General features: G+C 45.3%; 1 protein-coding gene across 3 annotated transcripts in view; it reads right to left on the reverse strand.

The window, feature by feature from the left end:
• The window catches only part of EOGT (EGF domain specific O-linked N-acetylglucosamine transferase), a 264,417-nt gene extending 260,529 nt beyond the window's left edge, over positions 1-3,888 (reverse strand). For 2 of the 3 annotated variants that reach the window (XM_069206579.1, XM_069206580.1), the window contains exon 1: positions 3,796-3,888. The gene's annotated coding sequence lies outside the window, so the exon portion shown is untranslated. The remainder of the gene's footprint in view (positions 1-3,795) is intronic. The other variant, XM_069206581.1, reaches the window with a different exon arrangement.
• Positions 3,889-21,701: the final 17,813 nt, after the last annotated feature.

Consider the following 21,701-nt stretch of genomic DNA (forward strand, 5'->3'; position numbering starts at 1 on the left):
CGGATAAGCAAAGCACGTGCAACCCAGGCAGAACTTACGTGTTCCTTAAAGTGTGTTTGAAATGTAGCACGGAAGTAGAGCTTCTGTGCTATGACATCTTCCTACTGTGAACGACCTATACTACTAGGGAAAGAGGTACGGTACGGTACGGGTGACAAAGCACCACAGTACCAGAAACTGAGTCCGGTCATGTCCCGCCAAAGTACACCAGCAGGAACTCGAGGCGGTGTACTGCGGCACACAAATCCTGGGAGCCAGCTAAGTGTTGATCGTGTCCTGTCAAAAAAAAAATGAGGATGGGCTTAGAATAACACATAGTGCTGGGCCAAACTAGTAGTGAATTGTGGGTGGAAAGTGCCATTAAAGTAATAAGCTCGGGTAGTGACTGCAGGTACTGTTGTCACTGTACAGCACAGTTGCAGGATTAATCGACATGCTTGTGCTACCCGATCAACGAACTGTAGATGGGCACAGAAATGTTGGTGATTTTTCTGTTCTTGCAATATGGTTAAATACCGGTACAACCCAGGTAAAGTTAAGGCCAGTACAGGTCTCCCAAAGTGATGCAAACTGGTGAAGATGCGTCTTGTGGTCCTACTGAAGTTGTGGCCCGTTGCAGAGAGGGACACAACTTCTCGGCTAAAAAGTGATGGTGCAGGCATGCTAACGTACACAGTGCAACACAGAACTGCTGGTACTGCCCTGGTAAGCTTTAGCATATGTGTAGATGTGATAACAACTCCACTTCAACTGGTTGCTGTGTGGGAGCCGTATGAAGAAGGGTCTGTGTCTGGCCTTGTGAAATATCACAATAGGTGTGAGCTAAGCGCTGGCACAGTTTTGCTAACCAGGCTTTCGGCAGTGCCTTTCATGTCCAGAAAAAGCCCCAATACTATTAACCCGCCAGTTACAGACTTCTATAAGTTACATTTTGTTTAAATGATGGCTTCCAGATTTGGAACCACAAAAGTAATCTTAGACCAGCGGATGTTTCGCCTTCTTTGTTCAGATGTATCTGCATCCCTCCCATGCTCTTTGGACCACTGGCACTCTGCTTGCAGTCCTTATTGTAAAAATGAAAAGAGTAAATCGAAGGATTGAGCCTAAAACCTAACTCAACTACAGACTTCAACTGTTTTTGTCAAGGGAGTCATTTACGCTAAAAAACATAAGCATTGAAATATCTTGACATGCAAATAGTTTAAAGCAGTGCACCATTTAAGGGGTGGAATTGTATGCTTTCCTCTCCGGAAATGTAAACTGAAGAAATGATGCAGTGAGCGCACACAGAAAAGGTTTGCTGTTCTCACCATATATGAAAACATGAAATAACTGCTGTAGATTGAAAGGCCCTTTTGTTGACATCATAATATTCACTTTGACAAATTTCGCTGTAGGAGCGATAGAGTCCATGGTGGCGCATTAACCAAACCAGTCATAATCGGTTTATTTACTAGTCACGATTGTGCATGTGCAGTTTGTGTTCTTAATAGAAGACACATTTATGCATGTGATTCAACATGTGCTGGAGGTGTAACCAGGCTAACCAATGCATAGCTATCAAGATTTCAGATTGCATATGTGTGACAATTTCATAATTTCAGTGTCATTATGAGTTACATCAAAACGACTATAAGTGACACTTTCTCTTGAACAAAATCAAGCAACGAACACGAGGGAAACATATCAATATAAAAAATTACAACCATTTGAGCAACGAGAAACTCCAAAAAGATCTTAATACTGCTGCAAAGCACCGGAAATGGAAGGGCACTAACCTAGTGGCCAGTTTACTTAGGCCCATGATCATGACACGCTAAAAGTAAATTAAATAAGAATCGGAGAAGGTACTAGTGACACTAACTAGTTTGTAGCAAGCAAGGCAGTGAGAAGGTATTTAAATTATGTTGCCACTCATTCACTACAGCACTACAGTCAGCTAGTGTTAAGGCTGTCCATTTACTTGGCCCCAATACTCTTACCAGCAGTTGCAACATAGCTATGGAACAGGCCTGGTCGGGTAAGAGCGGCTCTTCTCAGGTGCCTTTGTAAGCTTGTCCATGTGTCAGGAGCGCCATTATGGCTGTTTTGACCAAGGAGCTGGTGGCCACTAGGTATCACTGTCTGGCAGCTAACTGAAAAGAGTAGCGCCATTCAAAACAAGGCAAAGAATTCGAGATATCTGCATTAGTTTTCTCTTCATCTTGTGTGCGTGACAAACTATCCATCACGAATTAATGCAGAAACTCAAACTGCGTTACCCTAACGCGACATGCGTGGCAATTGGCAGGACTGCCAATGTGCTTTATTATTTTGGAGTTCTAGCCAAATTGGTGGTACGGATGAGCTATTCTATACAAGGTTTTTAGTGGGTAGAGCTCCTATGGGTCTCAGACTCAGTAATAATAAAAAAACAAACATCGAAATGGGTGCCTCTCGGGCCCTATGTTCCTGTCCGTAACTTTACTTCCACAAAAATAGATCCAGTTTCTGAAAAATGAATGTAAAAAATGTGAGGTAATCCGTGTTTATATTTCACGTTTTACTTAATCTTGCATTACCCAAGTGTGTTTGCTATTTCTAGGATGTTGTGCTTCTGTATTTTATTTCTCTACGTAGCATTTTACTGTTATATACTGTGAAATAATTTGCCTCCAGGTGCCACTACTGAGAGTGGTGGAGCTGAGGCTGAAGGTAGTGTCAGTTTCTCACAGTGCCTTTAAGTGGGTCAAAGGTGTTCCGAATACATGATCATCCAATCCTTGGCCTCGCTGCAGAGTGTACAGGGTAGTTGTTACGTGTGCCGTTGCAACTGTAATTCTGTCCAAATGTGTTTGAAGGAGGTGCACAGCCAAAATATTTACAAAGTGAAAGTAAAAGAAAATGCAGTGTTTACAGATGAGTGGGTGTGTAGTGTGTTGGGGGAGTGAAGTCAAGGAGAGAAGAGAAAGTGCCTTAAGCAGAGAGAGTGAAAAGAGGGCGGTAAAGAGGAGAGAGGTGGTCTTTGAAATATGCAGATGGACGAGATATGGACACGGAATGAACATAACAGAATCAGGTTGTTACACTAAAAAACACTATCCATTGAACAGGCCTCTAATGTTTAATTTACAGTATCGTAATTTCCTAATTGAAACATGTTCAGTCTTAATCATTTACAACAAAACCGTTGAGCTGCTCATCTATCTCAAACAGCTACCAACTATTCAACGGTCCTGGCTGGTTGTATGTGCATGCCAGTTGCAGTGTTATATATCTGGATACAACAACAAAAAAAGCTCAGAGAGGAACCAAAATAGCTGTCAAGTGGCACCCTATGGGTCCCATAGAAATGTAGTTTACGTATTGACACAACGCCCTTAGGTGCACTTTTTAGAGCCCCTACACTTTATTTTAACCCGCTTAAAGCAGATTGATGATTACTTAGTGGGAGCGCATCCACAGCTCCTTCGGAAAGCAAACTGCTTGCTCGCACTGTCCCGTACGCTGCCAGTATATTCCTCTGAAATTAGAATCTGTCGGTGTAAACTCAGAAAGTGTCACTCATTAGAAATCAGTTATTAAATCCTCCGCTCAACAATGGCATGATAAAACCCTGCCTCTGTCCTCCCTCCCGTGTGGCTCCGCTGCGCCCCCTACCAGATCCGACTGCTGCTGCAGCCTGCGCTTAGCCTCCCCCGCTCTGTCTCGAGGTACTGTGCCTCTCCCAGGGCTGCCGAAGCCTCGCGGACCAAAGCGGCCTCCCCGGGGCGGAGGGCGGTCCCTCAACTCGCTTCTGTGCCGCCGCGCACCCACCTGATGCAGCTGCGGCGCCGCTGCTCCGGCTCTTTGCCGTTCACCGAGAGAAGAGGGAGGAGCCCGGCGTCACAACCGGCCGCCCAGCTCACCGGAAACGGAGCCTGGACCCCGAGCGGGGTGGTGGGATGGGCGGACGAACCGTGGGAAAAGGGCGCATCAGTTCCCAGAGGACGTGAGATGGAAGGACACGTCCGGCAGCCAGAAGATGGGTCCCTCAGCCGCCGTCAGCTGCGCGGCTGGTACTCCTCGGGCGATAGGCAGTAAACTGGAACATATGAACCCTCTAGATATCAACATACCTAAGAACACGCTAATAATTTCGAATTCAAGGTTTATGTTTATACAGACCCTGAGTCCTATCACACACATTCAACTCACTCTCGTTTGGCGGCTGTACCCTGAATGTACTCGTATCATCCCGCCTTACAAACAAAATGTCTCAGTACGGCCATCCGATTGTGAAACATATCAGTATCACCCTGCAAAATACCTTGATGTGGTCTCCCAATTAAACGTCTGATTTTACCCTCATTTTGGAGTCAACAGATTGACAGATATGCCAACATGGTCCATGGGCAGTCACTGTTTCCTGGGCAATATTTGTTTGTGGTACTTTCTTTCAGTCCTGGTGTCCCACAACGTGACATAGTGTTGCACTACAATAAGGTAACAATTGCGCAAGAAGTGATCTTGCAGGCTCAAAGCCTACGATTCGCAAAATCACTGGTCGCAATGTATAAAGCACATTTTGCACTTGGTCGCAAACCATCTAGAGGTTACTGGAGCCCAACCCTGGGGGCAACCGATTCGCAAAGTGAAAGCAGTAAATGTAGAGCAGCTTCCACTGTACGAATACCAGCAGGTGGCCTTGGGACAGCTGACAGCAGCTTCCACCCCCATGTTATTCCAAACATGTGAGCATATTATTTCTCATATTAGCTGTGAGAAAGTAGCCTCTTTCTAGCCTTGTTACCCCCACTTTTGGCCTGTTTGTGAGTGTATGTCAGGGTGTTTGTCACTGTTTTCACTGTCTCACTGGGATCCTGATAGCCAGGCCCCAGTGCTCATAGTGAAAACACTATGTTTTCAGTATGGTTGTTATGTGTCACTGGGATCCTGCTGGTCAGGACCCCAGTGCTCATAGGTTTGTGGCCTATATGTATGTGTCACTGGGACCCTGTCACACAGGGCCCCAGTGCTCATAGGTGTGCATGTATATGTTCCCTGTGTGGTGCCTAACTGTCTCACTGAGGCTCTGCTATCCAGAACCTCAGTGGTTATGCTCTCTCATTACTTCCAAATTGTCACTAACAGGCTAGTGACCATTTTTACCAATTTACATTGGCTTACTGGAACACCCTTATAATTCCCTAGTATATGGTACTGAGGTACCCAGGGTATTGGGGTTCCAGGAGATCCCTAGGGGCTGCAGCATTTCTTTTGCCACCCATAGGGAGCTCTGACAATTCTTACACAGGCCTGCCACTGCAGCCTGAGTGAAATAACGTCCACGTTATTTCACAGCCATTTTACACTGCACTTAAGTAACTTATAAGTCACCTATATGTCTAACCTTTACCTGGTAAAGGTTAGGTGCAAAGTTACTTAGTGTGAGGGCACCCTGGCACTAGCCAAGGTGCCCCCACATTGTTCAGGGCCAATTCCCTGAACTTTGTGAGTGCGGGGACACCATTACACGCGTGCACTACATATAGGTCACTACCTATATGTAGCTTCACAATGGTAACTCCGAATATGGCCATGTAACATGTCTATGATCATGGAATTGCCCCCTCTATGCCATCCTGGCATAGTTGGCACAATCCCATGGTCCCAGTGGTCTGTAGCACAGACCCTGGTACTGCCAAACTGCCCTTCCTGGGGTTTCACTGCAGCTGCTGCTGCTGCCAACCCCTCAGACAGGCATCTGCCCTCCTGGGGTCCAGCCAGGCCTGGCCCAGGATGGCAGAACAAAGAACTTCCTCTGAGAGAGGGTGTGACACCCTCTCCCTTTGGAAAATGGTGTGAAGGCAGGGGAGGAGTAGCCTCCCCCAGCCTCTGGAAATGCTTTCTTGGGCACAGAGGTGCCCAATTCTGCATAAGCCAGTCTACACCGGTTCAGGGACCCCTTAGCCCTGCTCTGGCGCGAAACTGGACAAAGGAAAGGGGAGTGACCACTCCCCTGACCTGCACCTCCCCTGGGAGGTGTCCAGAGCTCCTCCAGTGTGCTCCAGACCTCTGCCATCTTGGAAACAGAGGTGCTGCTGGCACACTGGACTGCTCTGAGTGGCCAGTGCCACCAGGTGACGTCAGAGACTCCTTCTGATAGGCTCCTTCAGGTGTTGCTAGCCTATCCTCTCTCCTAAGTAGCCAAACCCTCTTTTCTGGCTATTTAGGGTCTCTGTCTCTGGGGAAACTTTGGATAACGAATGCAAGAGCTCATCCGAGTTCCTCTGCATCTCTCTCTTCACCTTCTGATAAGGAATCGACTGCTGACCGCGCTGGAAGCCTGCAAACCTGCAACATAGTAGCAAAGACGACTACTGCAACTCTGTAACGCTGATCCTGCCGCCTTCTCGACTGTTTTCCTGCTTGTGCATGCTGTGGGGGTAGTCTGCCTCCTCTCTGCACCAGAAGCTCCGAAGAAATCTCCCGTGGGTCGACGGAATCTTCCCCCTGCAACCGCAGGCACCAAAAAGCTGCATTACCGGTCCCTTGGGTCTCCTCTCAGCACGACGAGCGAGGTCCCTCGAATCCAGCGACTCTGTCCAAGTGACCCTCACAGTCCAGTGACTCTTCAGTCCAAGTTTGGTGGAGGTAAGTCCTTGCCTCACCTCGCTGGGCTGCATTGCTGGGAACCGCGACTTTGCAGCTACTCCGGCCCCTGTGCACTTCCGGCGGAAATCCTTTGTGCACAGCCAAGCCTGGGTCCACGGCACTCTAACCTGCATTGCACGACTTTCTAAGTTGGTCTCCGGCGACGTGGGACTCCTTTGTGCAACTTCGGCGAGCACCGTTTCACGCATCCTCGTAGTGCCTGTTTCTGGCACTTCTCCGGGTGCTACCTGCTTCAGTGAGGGCTCTTTGTCTTGCTCGACGTCCCCTCTCTCTTCAGGTCCAATTTGCGACCTCCTGGTCCCTCCTGGGCCCCAGCAGCGTCCAAAAACGCCAAACGCACGATTTGCAGCTAGCAAGGCTTGTTGGTGTTCTTTCGGCGGGAAAACACTTCTGCACGACTCTCCAAGGCGAGAGGGATCCGTCCACCAAAGGGGAAGTCTCTAGCCCTTTTCGTTCCTGCAGAAACCTCAGCTTCTTCTGTCCAGTCGAAGCTTCTTTGCACCCGCAGCTGGCATTTCCTGGGCATCTGCCCATCTCCGACTTGCTTGTGACTTTTGGACTTGGTCCCCTTGTTCCACAGGTACCCTAGATTGGAAATCCACAGTTGTTGCATTGCTGGTTTGTGTCTTTCCGGCATTATTCCTCTAACACGACTACTTTGTCCTTAGGGGAACTTTAGTGCACTTTGCACTCACTTTTCAGGGTCTTGGGGAGGGTTATTTTTCTAACTCTCACTATTTTCTAATAGTCCCAGCGACCCTCTACAAGCTCACATAGGTTTGGGGTCCATTCGTGGTTCGCATTCCACTTTTGGAGTATATGGTTTGTGTTGCCCCTATCCCTATGTTTCCCCATTGCATCCTATTGTAACTATACATTGTTTGCACTGTTTTCTAAGACTATACTGCATATTTTTGCTATTGTGTATATATATCTTGTGTATATTTCCTATCCTCTCACTGAGGATACACTCTAAGATACTTTGGCATATTGTCATAAAAATAAAGTACCTTTATTTTTAGTATAACTGTGTATTGTGTTTTCTTATGATATTGTGCATATGACACTAGGTGGTACTGTAGTAGCTTCACACGTCTCCTAGTTCAGCCTAAGCTGCTCTGCTAAGCTACCATTATCTATCAGCCTAAGCTGCTAGACACCCTATACACTAATAAGGGATAACTGGGCTTGGTGCAAGGTGCAAGTACCCCTTGGTACTCACTACAAGCCAGTCCAGCCTCCTACATTGGTTGTGCAGTGGTGGGATAAGTGCTTGAGACTACTTACCACTCTTGTCATTGTACTTTTCATAAGAGAAAAATATACAAAACAAGGTCAGTGTATATACACATAGCCAAAAAGTTTTGCATTTCCTCTTTTCACTCTTTTCTAAGTGCTGAAAAGTACTTCTAAACTTTCAAAAAGTTCTTAAAAGTTTAAAAAGTTTTTTCTGTCTTTCCAAAAAGTTCTGAAAACTTTTTTCTCTTTTTCTATCACTTTAACTCTCTCTAAAAATGTCTGGCACAGGCCAAAGTGTTGATCTGTCCAAACTTGCATATGACAACCTTAGCTGGAAAAGAGCAAGGAGTCTCTGTATAGAGAGAGGTTTGAGTGTAGGGAAGAATCCTTCCTTGGAACTGTTACTTAACATGCTTAGAGAACAGGATAAGGCCATAGGTGCCCCATCTGTTGAAAAAGTACCTAATAGTTCCCAATCTGATTCAGGGACTCCCCCAGGAAAAGATTCAGGAAAGAAACTTCCTAGCCTGCCCATTACTAGACAATCTAGCATAGATGGTAATGATGATGAGCCACACCAAATAAATAGTGTTGTCTCACATCATAGCAAAAGCATTTATTCTCACCATACTGGTAGTAATGTTTCTGTAAACCAAGCTGTTAGGGTGGCTTCTGTAAGGGACAGGTCTCCTTCTGTTCATTCCCATCATAGCTCTGTTTCTAGAAATGTCCCTCCCACCAACCCTGATGACAGAATGTTAGAGAGGGAACTCAATAAGTTGAGGGTGGAACAAACCAGACTGAAGCTTAAAAAGCAACAGCTGGATTTGGATAGACAGTCTTTTGAATTAGAGAAGGAAAGACAGAAGTTGGGTTTAGATACCCATGGTGGCAGCAGCAGTATTCCCCATAGTCATCCTGCAAAAGAGCATGATTCCAGGAATCTGCACAAGATAGTTCCCCCTTATAAGGAGGGGGGTGACATTAACAAGTGGTTTGCTGCACTTGAGAGGGCCTGTGTTGTACAGGATGTCCCTCAAAGGCAGTGGGCTGCTATCCTATGGCTATCATTTAGTGGAAAAGGTAGGGATAGGCTCCTTACTGTGAAAGAAAATGATGCTAATAATTTCCAAGTTCTTAAGAATGCACTCCTGGATGGTTATGGCTTAACCACTGAACAGTACAGGATAAAGTTCAGAGAGACCAAAAAGGAGTCTTCACAAGACTGGGTTGATTTCATTGACCATTCAGTGAAGGCCTTGGAGGGGTGGTTACATGGCAGTAAAGTTACTGATTATGAAAGCCTGTATAACACAATCCTGAGAGAGCATATACTTAATAATTGTGTGTCTGATTTGTTGCACCAGTACCTGGTAGACTCTGATCTGACCTCTCCCCAAGAATTGGGAAAGAAGGCAGACAAATGGGTCAGAACAAGGGTGAACAGAAAAGTTCATACAGGGGGTGACAAAGATGGCAATAAGAAGAAAGATGGTGAAAAATCTCAAGATAAGCATTGGGATAAGGGTAAAACCAAAGATCCCACTTCAAATCTTAAACACTCTTCAGAGGGTGGGGATAAAACAAATTCTTCCTCTTCTTCCCAACCTGCACACATTAAAAAGCCTTGGTGCTTTGTGTGTAAAAACAGAGGCCATAGGCCAGGGGATAAGTCCTGTCCAGGTAAACCCCCCGAGCCTACCACCACTAATACATCAAGCTCTAGTGCCCCTAGCAGTAGTGGTACTAGTGGTGGGACTGCTGGCAACAGTCAAGCAAAGGGTGTAGTTGGGTTCACTTATGGGTCCATAGTGGAAACTGATGTAATCAGTCCCAAGACAGTTTCTGTCACACCTAGTGGCATTGGCCTTGCCACACTGGCTGCTTGTCCCCTTACAATGGATAAGTACAGGCAGACAGTTTCAATAAATGGTGTTGAGGCCTTGGCCTACAGGGACACAGGTGCCAGTTTCACTTTGGTGACTGAAAACCTTGTGGCTCCTGAACAACACATCATTGGACAACAGTATAAGATTATTGATGTCCATAACTCCACTAAGTTTCTTCCCTTAGCTATAATTCAGTTTAGTTGGGGTGGAGTTACTGGCCCTAAGCAGGTGGTGGTATCACCTAGCTTACCTGTAGACTGTCTCTTAGGTAATGACCTAGAGGCCTCAGGATGGGCTGATGTAGAGTTTTATGCCCATGCAGCCATGCTGGGCATCCCAGAGGAATTGTTCCCTCTCATTTCTACTGAAATGAAAAAGCAAAGGAGAGAAGGCCTGAAAACTCAGGATCCCTCTCCATCAACAGGTAAAAAGGGTATCACAGTATCCCCTAACCACCCTACCATTCAGGATACCATTCCTGTGGTGGGAGAAACCTCTCCTGGGGTGGCACCTGTTCCAAGGGAATCATCAGTTGGCAAAACTGTACTCCCTGAGGTGGAAGTACCTCTCTGTGGGATAACTAACATTGGTGAGAAAAAGAGCACCATTTTAGTTAACATGGAGCATCCCTCCAACCCTCCCAGAGAAACTTTAGTGCAGAAACCCTGCACTGCCTCACAACACTTAGGACAGCATCCCTGCCCTAGTGTGGAGCTGATAGGACAGCATCCCTGCCCTGCTCCAACCCAAGAGAAACAGCATCCCTGTTCTCTCTTCCAGCCATATGGACAAAGTTTTTGCCCAGCTATGGCTTTACTGAGACAGCATCCCTGTCTGGCATTTCCATCACTACAAATAGGTTCAGTGGACAATTCCCACTGCTCTAAACTAAAACTTACTGATAGAAACTCTGAAAATACATCTTCACATTGTTGCCTAGCTAAAAAACTTCAAACAGGGTGGTTTACATCCCCACAGGGAAGTAACCATATAGTGGATGATAAAGGGAGTAACCAGTCTATTGCAGAGCTACTCTCTACTTATCACCACTTAGACAATAAAGTCTCAACTGGCCAAGGTTAGCCTTATTGTCCTTCGTTTGGGGGGGGGTTGTGTGAGAAAGTAGCCTCTTTCTAGCCTTGTTACCCCCACTTTTGGCCTGTTTGTGAGTGTATGTCAGGGTGTTTGTCAATGTTTTCACTGTCTCACTGGGATCCTGATAGCCAGGCCCCAGTGCTCATAGTGAAAACACTATGGGCCTGATTCTAACTTTGGAGGACGGTGTTAAACCGTCCCAAAAGTGGCGGATATACCACCTACCGTATTACGAGTTCCATAGGATATAATGGACTCGTAATACGGTAGGTGGTATATCCGCCACTTTTGGGACGGTTTAACACCGTCCTCCAAAGTTAGAATCAGGCCCTATGTTTTCAGCATGGTTGTTATGTGTCACTGGGATCCTGCTGGTCAGGACCCCAGTGCTCATAGGTTTGTGGCCTATATGTATGTGTCACTGGGACCCTGTCACACAGGGCCCCAGTGCTCATAGGTGTGCATGTATATGTTCCCTGTGTGGTGCCTAACTGTCTCACTGAGGCTCTGCTATCCAGAACCTCAGTGGTTATGCTCTCTCATTACTTCCAAATTGTCACTAACAGGCTAGTGACCATTTTTACCAATTTACATTGGCTTACTGGAACACCCTTATAATTCCCTAGTATATGGTACTGAGGTACCCAGGGTATTGGGGTTCCAGGAGATCCCTATGGGCTGCAGCATTTCTTTTGCCACCCATAGGGAGCTCTGACAATTCTTACACAGGCCTGCCACTGCAGCCTGAGTGAAATAACGTCCACGTTATTTCACAGCCATTTTACACTGCACTTAAGTAACTTATAAGTCACCTATATGTCTAACCTTTACCTGGTAAAGGTTAGGTGCAAAGTTACTTAGTGTGAGGGCACCCTGGCACTAGCCAAGGTGCCCCCACATTGTTCAGGGCCAAGTCCCTGAACTTTGTGAGTGCGGGGACACCATTACACGCGTGCACTACATATAGGTCACTACCTATATGTAGCTTCACAATGGTACTCCGAATATGGCCATGTAACATGTCTATGATCATGGAATTGCCCCCTCTATGCCATCCTGGCATAGTTGGCACAATCCCATGGTCCCAGTGGTCTGTAGCACAGACCCTGGTACTGCCAAACTGCCCTTCCTGGGGTTTCACTGCAGCTGCTGCTGCTGCCAACCCCTCAGACAGGCATCTGCCCTCCTGGGGTCCAGCCAGGCCTGGCCCAGGATGGCAGAACAAAGAACTTCCTCTGAGAGAGGGTGTGACACCCTCTCCCTTTGGAAAATGGTGTGAAGGCAGGGGAGGAGTAGCCTCCCCCAGCCTCTGGAAATGCTTTCTTGGGCACAGAGGTGCCCAATTCTGCATAAGCCAGTCTACACCGGTTCAGGGACCCCTTAGCCCTGCTCTGGCGCGAAACTGGACAAAGGAAAGGGGAGTGACCACTCCCCTGACCTGCACCTCCCCTGGGAGGTGTCCAGAGCTCCTCCAGTGTGCTCCAGACCTCTGCCATCTTGGAAACAGAGGTGCTGCTGGCACACTGGACTGCTCTGAGTGGCCAGTGCCACCAGGTGACGTCAGAGACTCCTTCTGATAGGCTCCTTCAGGTGTTGCTAGCCTATCCTCTCTCCTAAGTAGCCAAACCCTCTTTTCTGGCTATTTAGGGTCTCTGTCTCTGGGGAAACTTTGGATAACGAATGCAAGAGCTCATCCGAGTTCCTCTGCATCTCTCTCTTCACCTTCTGATAAGGAATCGACTGCTGACCGCGCTGGAAGCCTGCAAACCTGCAACATAGTAGCAAAGACGACTACTGCAACTCTGTAACGCTGATCCTGCCGCCTTCTCGACTGTTTTCCTGCTTGTGCATGCTGTGGGGGTAGTCTGCCTCCTCTCTGCACCAGAAGCTCCGAAGAAATCTCCCGTGGGTCGACGGAATCTTCCCCCTGCAACCGCAGGCACCAAAAAGCTGCATTACCGGTCCCTTGGGTCTCCTCTCAGCACGACGAGCGAGGTCCCTCGAATCCAGCGACTCTGTCCAAGTGACCCTCACAGTCCAGTGACTCTTCAGTCCAAGTTTGGTGGAGGTAAGTCCTTGCCTCACCTCGCTGGGCTGCATTGCTGGGAACCGCGACTTTGCAGCTACTCCGGCCCCTGTGCACTTCCGGCGGAAATCCTTTGTGCACAGCCAAGCCTGGGTCCACGGCACTCTAACCTGCATTGCACGACTTTCTAAGTTGGTCTCCGGCGACGTGGGACTCCTTTGTGCAACTTCGGCAAGCACCGTTTCACGCATCCTCGTAGTGCCTGTTTCTGGCACTTCTCCGGGTGCTACCTGCTTCAGTGAGGGCTCTTTGTCTTGCTCGACGTCCCCTCTCTCTTCAGGTCCAATTTGCGACCTCCTGGTCCCTCCTGGGCCCCAGCAGCGTCCAAAAACGCCAAACGCACGATTTGCAGCTAGCAAGGCTTGTTGGCGTTCCTTCGGCAGGAAAACACTTCTGCACGACTCTCCAAGGCGAGAGGGATCCGTCCACCAAAGGGGAAGTCTCTAGCCCTTTTCGTTCCTGCAGAAACCTCAGCTTCTTCTGTCCAGTCGAAGCTTCTTTGCACCCGCAGCTGGCATTTCCTGGGCATCTGCCCATCTCCGACTTGCTTGTGACTTTTGGACTTGGTCCCCTTGTTCCACAGGTACCCTAGATTGGAAATCCACAGTTGTTGCATTGCTGGTTTGTGTCTTTCCGGCATTATTCCTCTAACACAACTACTTTGTCCTTAGGGGAACTTTAGTGCACTTTGCACTCACTTTTCAGGGTCTTGGGGAGGGTTATTTTTCTAACTCTCACTATTTTCTAATAGTCCCAGCGACCCTCTACAAGGTCACATAGGTTTGGGGTCCATTCGTGGTTCGCATTCCACTTTTGGAGTATATGGTTTGTGTTGCCCCTATCCCTATGTTTCCCCATTGCATCCTATTGTAACTATACATTGTTTGCACTGTTTTCTAAGACTATACTGCATATTTTTGCTATTGTGTATATATATCTTGTGTATATTTCCTATCCTCTCAATGAGGATACACTCTAAGATACTTTGGCATATTGTCATAAAAATAAAGTACCTTTATTTTTAGTATAACTGTGTATTGTGTTTTCTTATGATATTGTGCATATGACACTAGGTGGTACTGTAGTAGCTTCACACGTCTCCTAGTTCAGCCTAAGCTGCTCTGCTAAGCTACCATTATCTATCAGCCTAAGCTGCTAGACACCCTATACACTAATAAGGGATAACTGGGCCTGGTGCAAGGTGCAAGTACCCCTTGGTACTCACTACAAGCCAGTCCAGCCTCCTACATTAGCCCAGGTCCGTTTAGTGGACAAAAATTGGCTGAAAAGTCCCACATATACGGAATGAGAATGCAGGAATTGAGGTCTGGTGTCCCTCACAGGCCTCATCCCAACTTAAGCAGCAGTGGTGTAAAGCCAAATGATGACCCCACCCTAGGAATAGGAGGAGTGTCCCTCAAGTCTTCCATATGTCCCAAATATTAATTGGTTTTAGGATGAATGGGTCCCCCTAAGGGTCTGGGAGGTCCCCCTGAAGGGTTTGGGTTCCCTCCTCAACAGTGGAGGGGAAACAGGGTCCTGTGTTATGTCCCTGGTTAGCAAGTACTCGTATGGGTCCGAAAATAGTAATGTTAGGAGCTTTTCAAACCTCCATTGAATGCACATTTTGAGAAGCAACTGATTATTACATCAGTGGGATCACAAAATGAAGAGAAGGATAGAAAAAAGGTCGGTATGTAGAATACACCATCTGAAACACGCCTTGTGAACGACCCCAGCTTATTACAACATCCCCTAGTTACCCCCTTTGCTAATATGACTGCAAGGTTAGCCAGTCAAGTCTTATCATAGGACAGGAACGTCCAACGTAGGCCTAGGAGGACTAGATACATGCCAGATTGTCAAGTTATGCACATTAGGGGGGTTATTATAACTTTGGAGGAGGTGTTAATCCGTCCCTAAAGTGACGGATATACCACCAGCCGTATTACGAGTCCATTATATCCTATGGAACTCGTAATACGGCTGGTGGTATATCTGTCACTTTACCGTCACTTTTGGGACGGATTAACACCTCCTCCAAAGTTGTAATAACCCCCTAAGTCTTTTTACATACAATGTAAACATCGCTCAATCACAAAGTGGTTTTCTTGGAAATGTGACCTGGATCCAGCCCTTCTAGATGCAATGGACACCCTGCTTTAGAAGGCGGTAGTGGTAGAGGGTACCACCCCAATCCTTGTCATCAGACATTTTCTACAGTGCTGCCATTTCTTGAGGCAACCTAATGTATTCTGGATGTTGTAATCTTGGTTTTCTTACACTGACCTAATTAAACTAACATACTGGGTAAGAATGATTTGTATGTAAAAAGACAGGACTGGTAGTTGTGTCAATGATGACCTAGAGTGAGGTGACTACTCTAGGTATAGGGTTTGTATACGGTGTAACACAAGGAACTGTGAAACAAACCAGTGGAGCACACCAATAAGTCTAAATCTATACTTTATAAATAATGTAATGTCACAATAAATATGAGGATCATAATATGTTTAACTAGACAGTTATTTTAGTCCTCTCCTTTTCTAGAATAATATGGAAAATCGACAACACTGACCAAAAGAACAAGACATAACACAAGAATATTTTTATCCAATCCAAGGATGGTATAATTCATCATCCAAATTCATGCCCATTTCAATTGTTCTTAGTTTAATGATCCATTTTGCTTCATTTTTCCGTAAATCCAATGTTCTATTGCCCCCCCTAGCGCTCATTGGGATGTGATTTATACCCATGTATTTTACTAGTGGGACCTCAATTTCTGGATGTTCTTCATTAACATGTCGTACTATTGGTGATGCTGTATCATGGTTTCTTAGGGCTCTGACATGTTCCTGAATTCGTTCCTTCAAGGGCCTGATTGTACTGCCCACATATATCTGGCCACATATGCATTCTAATATGTATACCACAAATTTTGTGTTGCAATTGATGAAAGTGGAGATTTTATATTTGTCACTGCCATTATAGCTAAACTCAGAAGTTTTGTGCCGTGCCATGTTGCACATATTGCATTTTCCAGACCTATAGAAACCCACAGGTTTTTTAGAAAGCCAAGTTGCTTTATTTTCAGCCAAAGGTGGTAAGAAGCTTTTACAAACCTCGTTTCTGATGGTTTTACCTCTTTTGTGTATTATTCTTGGCTTTCAAAGTGACACATTTAAAGAATATACTTGAGGAGCAAAAGGAGAATAATGAAATTGATATCTTTCTCCTTTCTAGTACATGATAGATGGGATATGAACATAACATTTCGGACATGTAAAGGATCAAAGGTATATATTTTTATTGGACATGAAATATTCTACTATCCACAAAAGAGAAATGTTTGCTTACTTGGGTTTTGCATGTGGAATGTACAATCATTGCGGTGATTGCCATTGAGTTATATTTTGGTGACATGGGGAGCCTTTTCTTATGGTATATCTTTGGCTAGTACACAACACTCTGACACGAAAGGAAATGTTGGTGATGGTTCTCTTCTTCTCGTGAGTAGTTTCTTTTCTAATTTCAAATTGAGGTACATCCTGAATAGGATGTCGATATAATATTGGGGATATTTCTCTGACCAAATAATTTTTATGTATTGATCTTAGGATAGGATAGGTTAAATGAATGTTAGGTATGTATTGTATCTTGGTGTAAAATTGTACGTTTTGTTTGTTATACACTGACTGTTATTTGTTGTAATTTTCTCAGCCTTGAAGAAGTCCGCTCAGGATGAAACACGTGTCGGCTGATCGCTTTTTCATTCCTTTCTTCGTTCTATGTTTGATGTATACATGTTTATATGTATTTGTTTAAGAATTGTTTTTATTGTTTTTGTATGACAACTTCTATTTGTATGATTATATCCTTGGATTGGATAAAAATATTCTTGTGTTATGTCTTGTTCTTTTGGTCAGTGTTGTCGATTTTCCATACTATTCTAGAAAAGGAGAGGACTAAAATAACTGTCTAGTTAAACATATTATGATCCTCATATTTATTGTGACATTACATTATTTATAAAGTATAGATTTAGACTTATTGGTGTGCTCCACTGGTTTGTTTCATTGCTATTAGAAAGGGTTCATCATTATGAACCCTTCTTTACACATCAAGGCAACGATGTGTTTCAGCGTATGAGCACCCATAATTTTCCTTGTTGAATACTTATTTGAATGTGCATTTATTTCAATCAATGAGTTGCCATTTGTTGTTAATAACACAAGCAACTGTACTGAATGAGCTCCATGTCCATTCATAATTATATGTTTGAAAAAAAGGAACGTCTGTTGTGTGCATGTAGAGAGACCTAGGGAAGTTAAAATAAGGACACATAAAAAAAATGCAGTGCTCGCTGCACCTGAAAAATAATCAGAATCATTCTTAAGCGTGTACCTGCTAAACACTAAAAATTTAAACAACAGGAACCCTTGGCGCGGTAGTCAGTGGGTGAGCAATTGAACAGGCTGTAATCTCTTGTTCAAAAACTCAGTCTGACTGGAAAATGTTCATAGAGAGTCTGTTTACAAACGTCACTAGAAAGGTAGTAGTGCAAGATAGGAAGATAGAATGTGCCGAGGAGGATGTGGTATACATGCCCTCTACTTTAGTTTCAAACATGTGTGGCCCCAACACAGGAGAAATCTATGACTTTGTGCAAGCATTGCTACATTTTCAATACAGAAATCCCACACCCCCCACTCAAACTACAATACACAGTGGAGAGTGCGAAGGGCTAGCCATTCAAGGTCTTGCTGTCCAGATAACTGGACTACCTGGCAGGTGATAGTCAGTATCCACATGTGGCACAATTGAGTGGGGGACCAGTTACAGATTCAGTTGGTCTCAAATCAATGCAAGGTGAGTAGGTGCTGGAAGGAGCGAGCCACTGACAAAGATACAGCCCAGAAGTACAGAAATTAAGGAATCGTGTCTCAGAACTGTCCTGTTGCAGTCACGATTTTCATTGTTGACTTATTTCCTCAAGAAACCGCAGCAACACCAGGAGCTCATATGGAAGTTACAACATTGAGCAACAAGCACCTGTCCTTTCTTCTCCTTTCAGCCTTCCAGAAAATTCACACTCATAAGTAGCTTGTATAGCAGCAGCATTCTGGCCTACCTCAGCATTACCAAGGCACCAGAACCTAAGATACAGCCTCCTGGACATACTTCTTTAAGTCGCCTCAGATCCGGTTACCCGTGCATGCTGCTTCCGCGGATCGCTTCTTCAGGTTGTCCCCACCGCCCTATCTTTTCATCTCACTCCCTGGAAGCATTTAGGCTGGTGACAACTCATTTGAGGCAGCCATGCTTGGTTCTATTTGTTGCTGGGGAGGACACGCTTCTGTTTAGTTCAGAGGTCTCCTGTTAGGAAGCCCATGGATGAATGATGCTCTGTCCCTGATCTTGCCTCAAGAGCTTCATTATGCCTTCCCTCTCGTTCACCTTCTCTGAAGGGTTCTGAGTAGGATCTAGGGACAGCATCAGTAATCCTGATTGTCGCTTATTGGACACACAACCATGGTTTCCTACCCTCCCGTCTGGTTGTGGCTCCTCCATTACAACTTCCTTTGTGCCCTTCTCCACTGCAGTGTCCTCTCATACCAACTTTTTCAATTTGTCATCTTCACCTCACAGCCTGGAGTTTGAACATATCGGACTGCAAAAAAAAAAAATGGCTCTTCTAGAACAGTAACTGTGTTTGTTCAATATTCTTGCCGGTCTTTACAATCACTTTTTAGGTGGATCATTGGACTCATTTAAACATTTTGTGTTCCGAGCATGGCCAGCTAAATTCCAGATTTTTGTGACCCTTTATTTCGTCTTATATCCTTATCTACAGGCTTTTGAGATGATTGTCTTCATCCACTCGGGCCCAAATGGGAAAATATTCGTTTGATCTGGGGGTTTGGGGTTAGGTGGCTAAATTTTTTCCCCTAGTTGCCTGACTCTTTAAGAGTTTCTGCTGAAAACAGCCTACAACAGAAGTCTTCCATCTTTTTTTCCAAGTTTTTATCTTGTCCCCCCCCCAAAAAAAAAAAACTTTACAGTCAGAACAATGGTGGGGAAGGAAGCATGGCCCTAGTACAAAAGATAAACAATTTACAAAAGCCAATGATGTTTCATCTTTGAAATGTAAACTAAAAACTGAAACTTCTGAATTGATTTCTTCCTGTATTTCAGTGCCATATAACCTATCCCCAAATGACTGATAAAACAAACAAATGCAGTTCTGGCATCTAAAATAGTACAGCTTATGAACGTTATATGATAACGCAAACCTCTCAGTCTTTTGAGTCTCCCGAAGGTTGAAGCTGAGGGATTCTGGGTGGTATCATATTCAAATCAATGGAATTCCACACTGTTGGGAGGGTGAGGAAGATTTTCAGAAGAAATGAGTCAATTGAAGTAAATGGGTGACATGCCTCTGGTTTGGAGGGTCGCAAGTGCATGAGATGCTTGCATGGTGCTTACAGCCCGATTGCAAGAGAGGCAGAATCCATCGGATCCACTGGAGGAGAGAAAAAACAGACCTTGCACCTGCTTTTCTTCACATAATGCTTTCCAATTTCAGTGTGTTTATAACACTCCACTGGACAAAGTATCGTAAACACAGCTTTTGGTATAAAAACACAGAACTGATCTGCTATTCCTCTGTATTCACTCTGCAGCAGTTATGAGATGTGCTTTTTGTATGTTTCTCAAAGCAACAGGTGTGAGACCTGGTTATTCAGTTTTTGTTATTATAACAGATGCTTTAGTATGATATGTCTCTCTCTGCTGGCATTGACATCCTTTAGGGGTAGCTAGGGGCCGTACTGCGACCCCTGGCTTGCCCCGTGTGACCCCTGGCACTGTCATTGTGACCCCTGGCCAGCAGAGGTGGCAAAATCAGAGCCAGGAACAATGGAGCAACTCGCCCTTATCGACATCATTTGGAGCTCTAATTTCCTTGTTTTTTCAATATTTTTATTACAGTAACAGTGAATAATATTCATATTATTCTAATAAAAAATTGAGTCAATTAGCTGGAATATGAAACTTCCTGACAGCTGATGTAAGTAACAAATAGCTTTTAAATGTATGTTGTGTGCATGTAGGCATATAAGAGCACATTTATGTGAGTGTTTGTATATGTGACCGTGTATTTATGTGTAAGCATGTGTGTGTGAGTGAACGTAAAGGTCAAATGGTGTGTGATGTCACTTCCGCTATCCCATACCTTTTGGTGAATTGACGTTCTTGTCTGCAGGTACAAGGTGAGCTGACATGCCGCAGCAGGCATGATTTGCTCTCCTCTGCTTCCCTCCCTTGTGCTACCGGTCTCAGGCGTCTAGCAGGCAATGTTCTCTTATTATTTGTAAAACATCACAGTGAGGCTCCTTCTGTTCCCTGGAACATTGTTATGAGGCCCCCAGTAGGCAGTCTCCTCTCCTTATTTGTAAAAAAAAAAAAAAAAAACATAGTGGGCCCATACCTTGCCCTCCTCCTTCACACCTTGCCTCGCTTCCATTGGCCAGCATTAATAGACCCCATGAGTCCCTACAGTGGGCTGTGCTGCTGTGGATTGGCACCCGTACCAGCCTGATGGAATATCGTGCTCCTTCCCTCCCATCAATGTCAGCCTGAAAATGCACCAAAGAACCAAAGTTGCGTTTTCAGGCTATCTGTACAAGCACTGGTGAATTGCCCTCAATCAGCCCGTCCCTATACCTTGTGGATCCACTACTTCTGCTGAGGGACATGCAGTGCTTAATTTATGCTTGTTGTTTCCGGTATGGGGCACCGGCACTTATTTTTGAGGGCCGGCACTTCTTTTACTGCCTCAAGCATTTATTGTGAGCAAAAGACACATATGGGAAAGACGGAGGGAGAGAAAAACCAAAAAGTGCCACAATGGGAGAAAGCAGAAAGCTGCAAGAGTGAGCTGAAGGGGCAGGGATTGGCTGTAAATGGATTGAAGAGGCCCAAGATGGATTCAGGATTACGTTGACTCAGTATTCAGTGTTCGCACATTTGTTTGCAGCAGCCACATGTTTAAGTTTAAGAGGAGGGCTTTAGACACCGGCATGTTTTTATTTACAAATTAAGCACTGAGGTCGTGCACCCCTCTCAAAAGGGGTCGTGACCCCCTCCATCCCCCCAGTTCAAAGACCTTGGGCCTAGAGATTAGTCTTTGCTTCCTATCAGAGGCGTAGCTTTGGGGGGGGATGGGCAGTGGAGGGGGAAGGGTTACACTCCCCTAACAAATGTATCTTTTGATAAATAGTCAGGCACAGTGGCTTTTGAGTATGGCGAGGTGTCTGTCGGATTTCACCAGGAAGTTTACACACACAAACAAAAACACACACACTCTCTCTCCCTCCCCCTGTTTGGAAATACTTAAAAAATGCTGGTTATTTCACAAAATAATGTGCTTTCTCTCACTTAGTGCCCCTACCAATCTGCATTCCTCTCCCTTTCTGCTGCCCCTAAACCCCTCTTGTGCTTCCTGCTTGTCATATGATGTATTTTAACATCATGTGCCAAGCTACGCCCCTGATCTTCTCTTTGATCTTAAAGGTTTATAGTGACCCCTTTGCACCACTGGAGTCTGCTCATCTATCCTGGTTCACGGTTACGCTGACTTTTTAATTGCTATCACTTCAGCCCTTATATAAGGTTATTTAGTTCTCTGGTCGTTTCGTTTCCTTACTTAAGACTTTTCTAGACAGGATAGTTTTTACATTGTGGTCCAGGAT

This window comes from Pleurodeles waltl, chromosome 9, assembly GCF_031143425.1.
Source record: "Pleurodeles waltl isolate 20211129_DDA chromosome 9, aPleWal1.hap1.20221129, whole genome shotgun sequence".
NCBI classification, from domain to species: Eukaryota; Metazoa; Chordata; class Amphibia; order Caudata; family Salamandridae; genus Pleurodeles; species Pleurodeles waltl.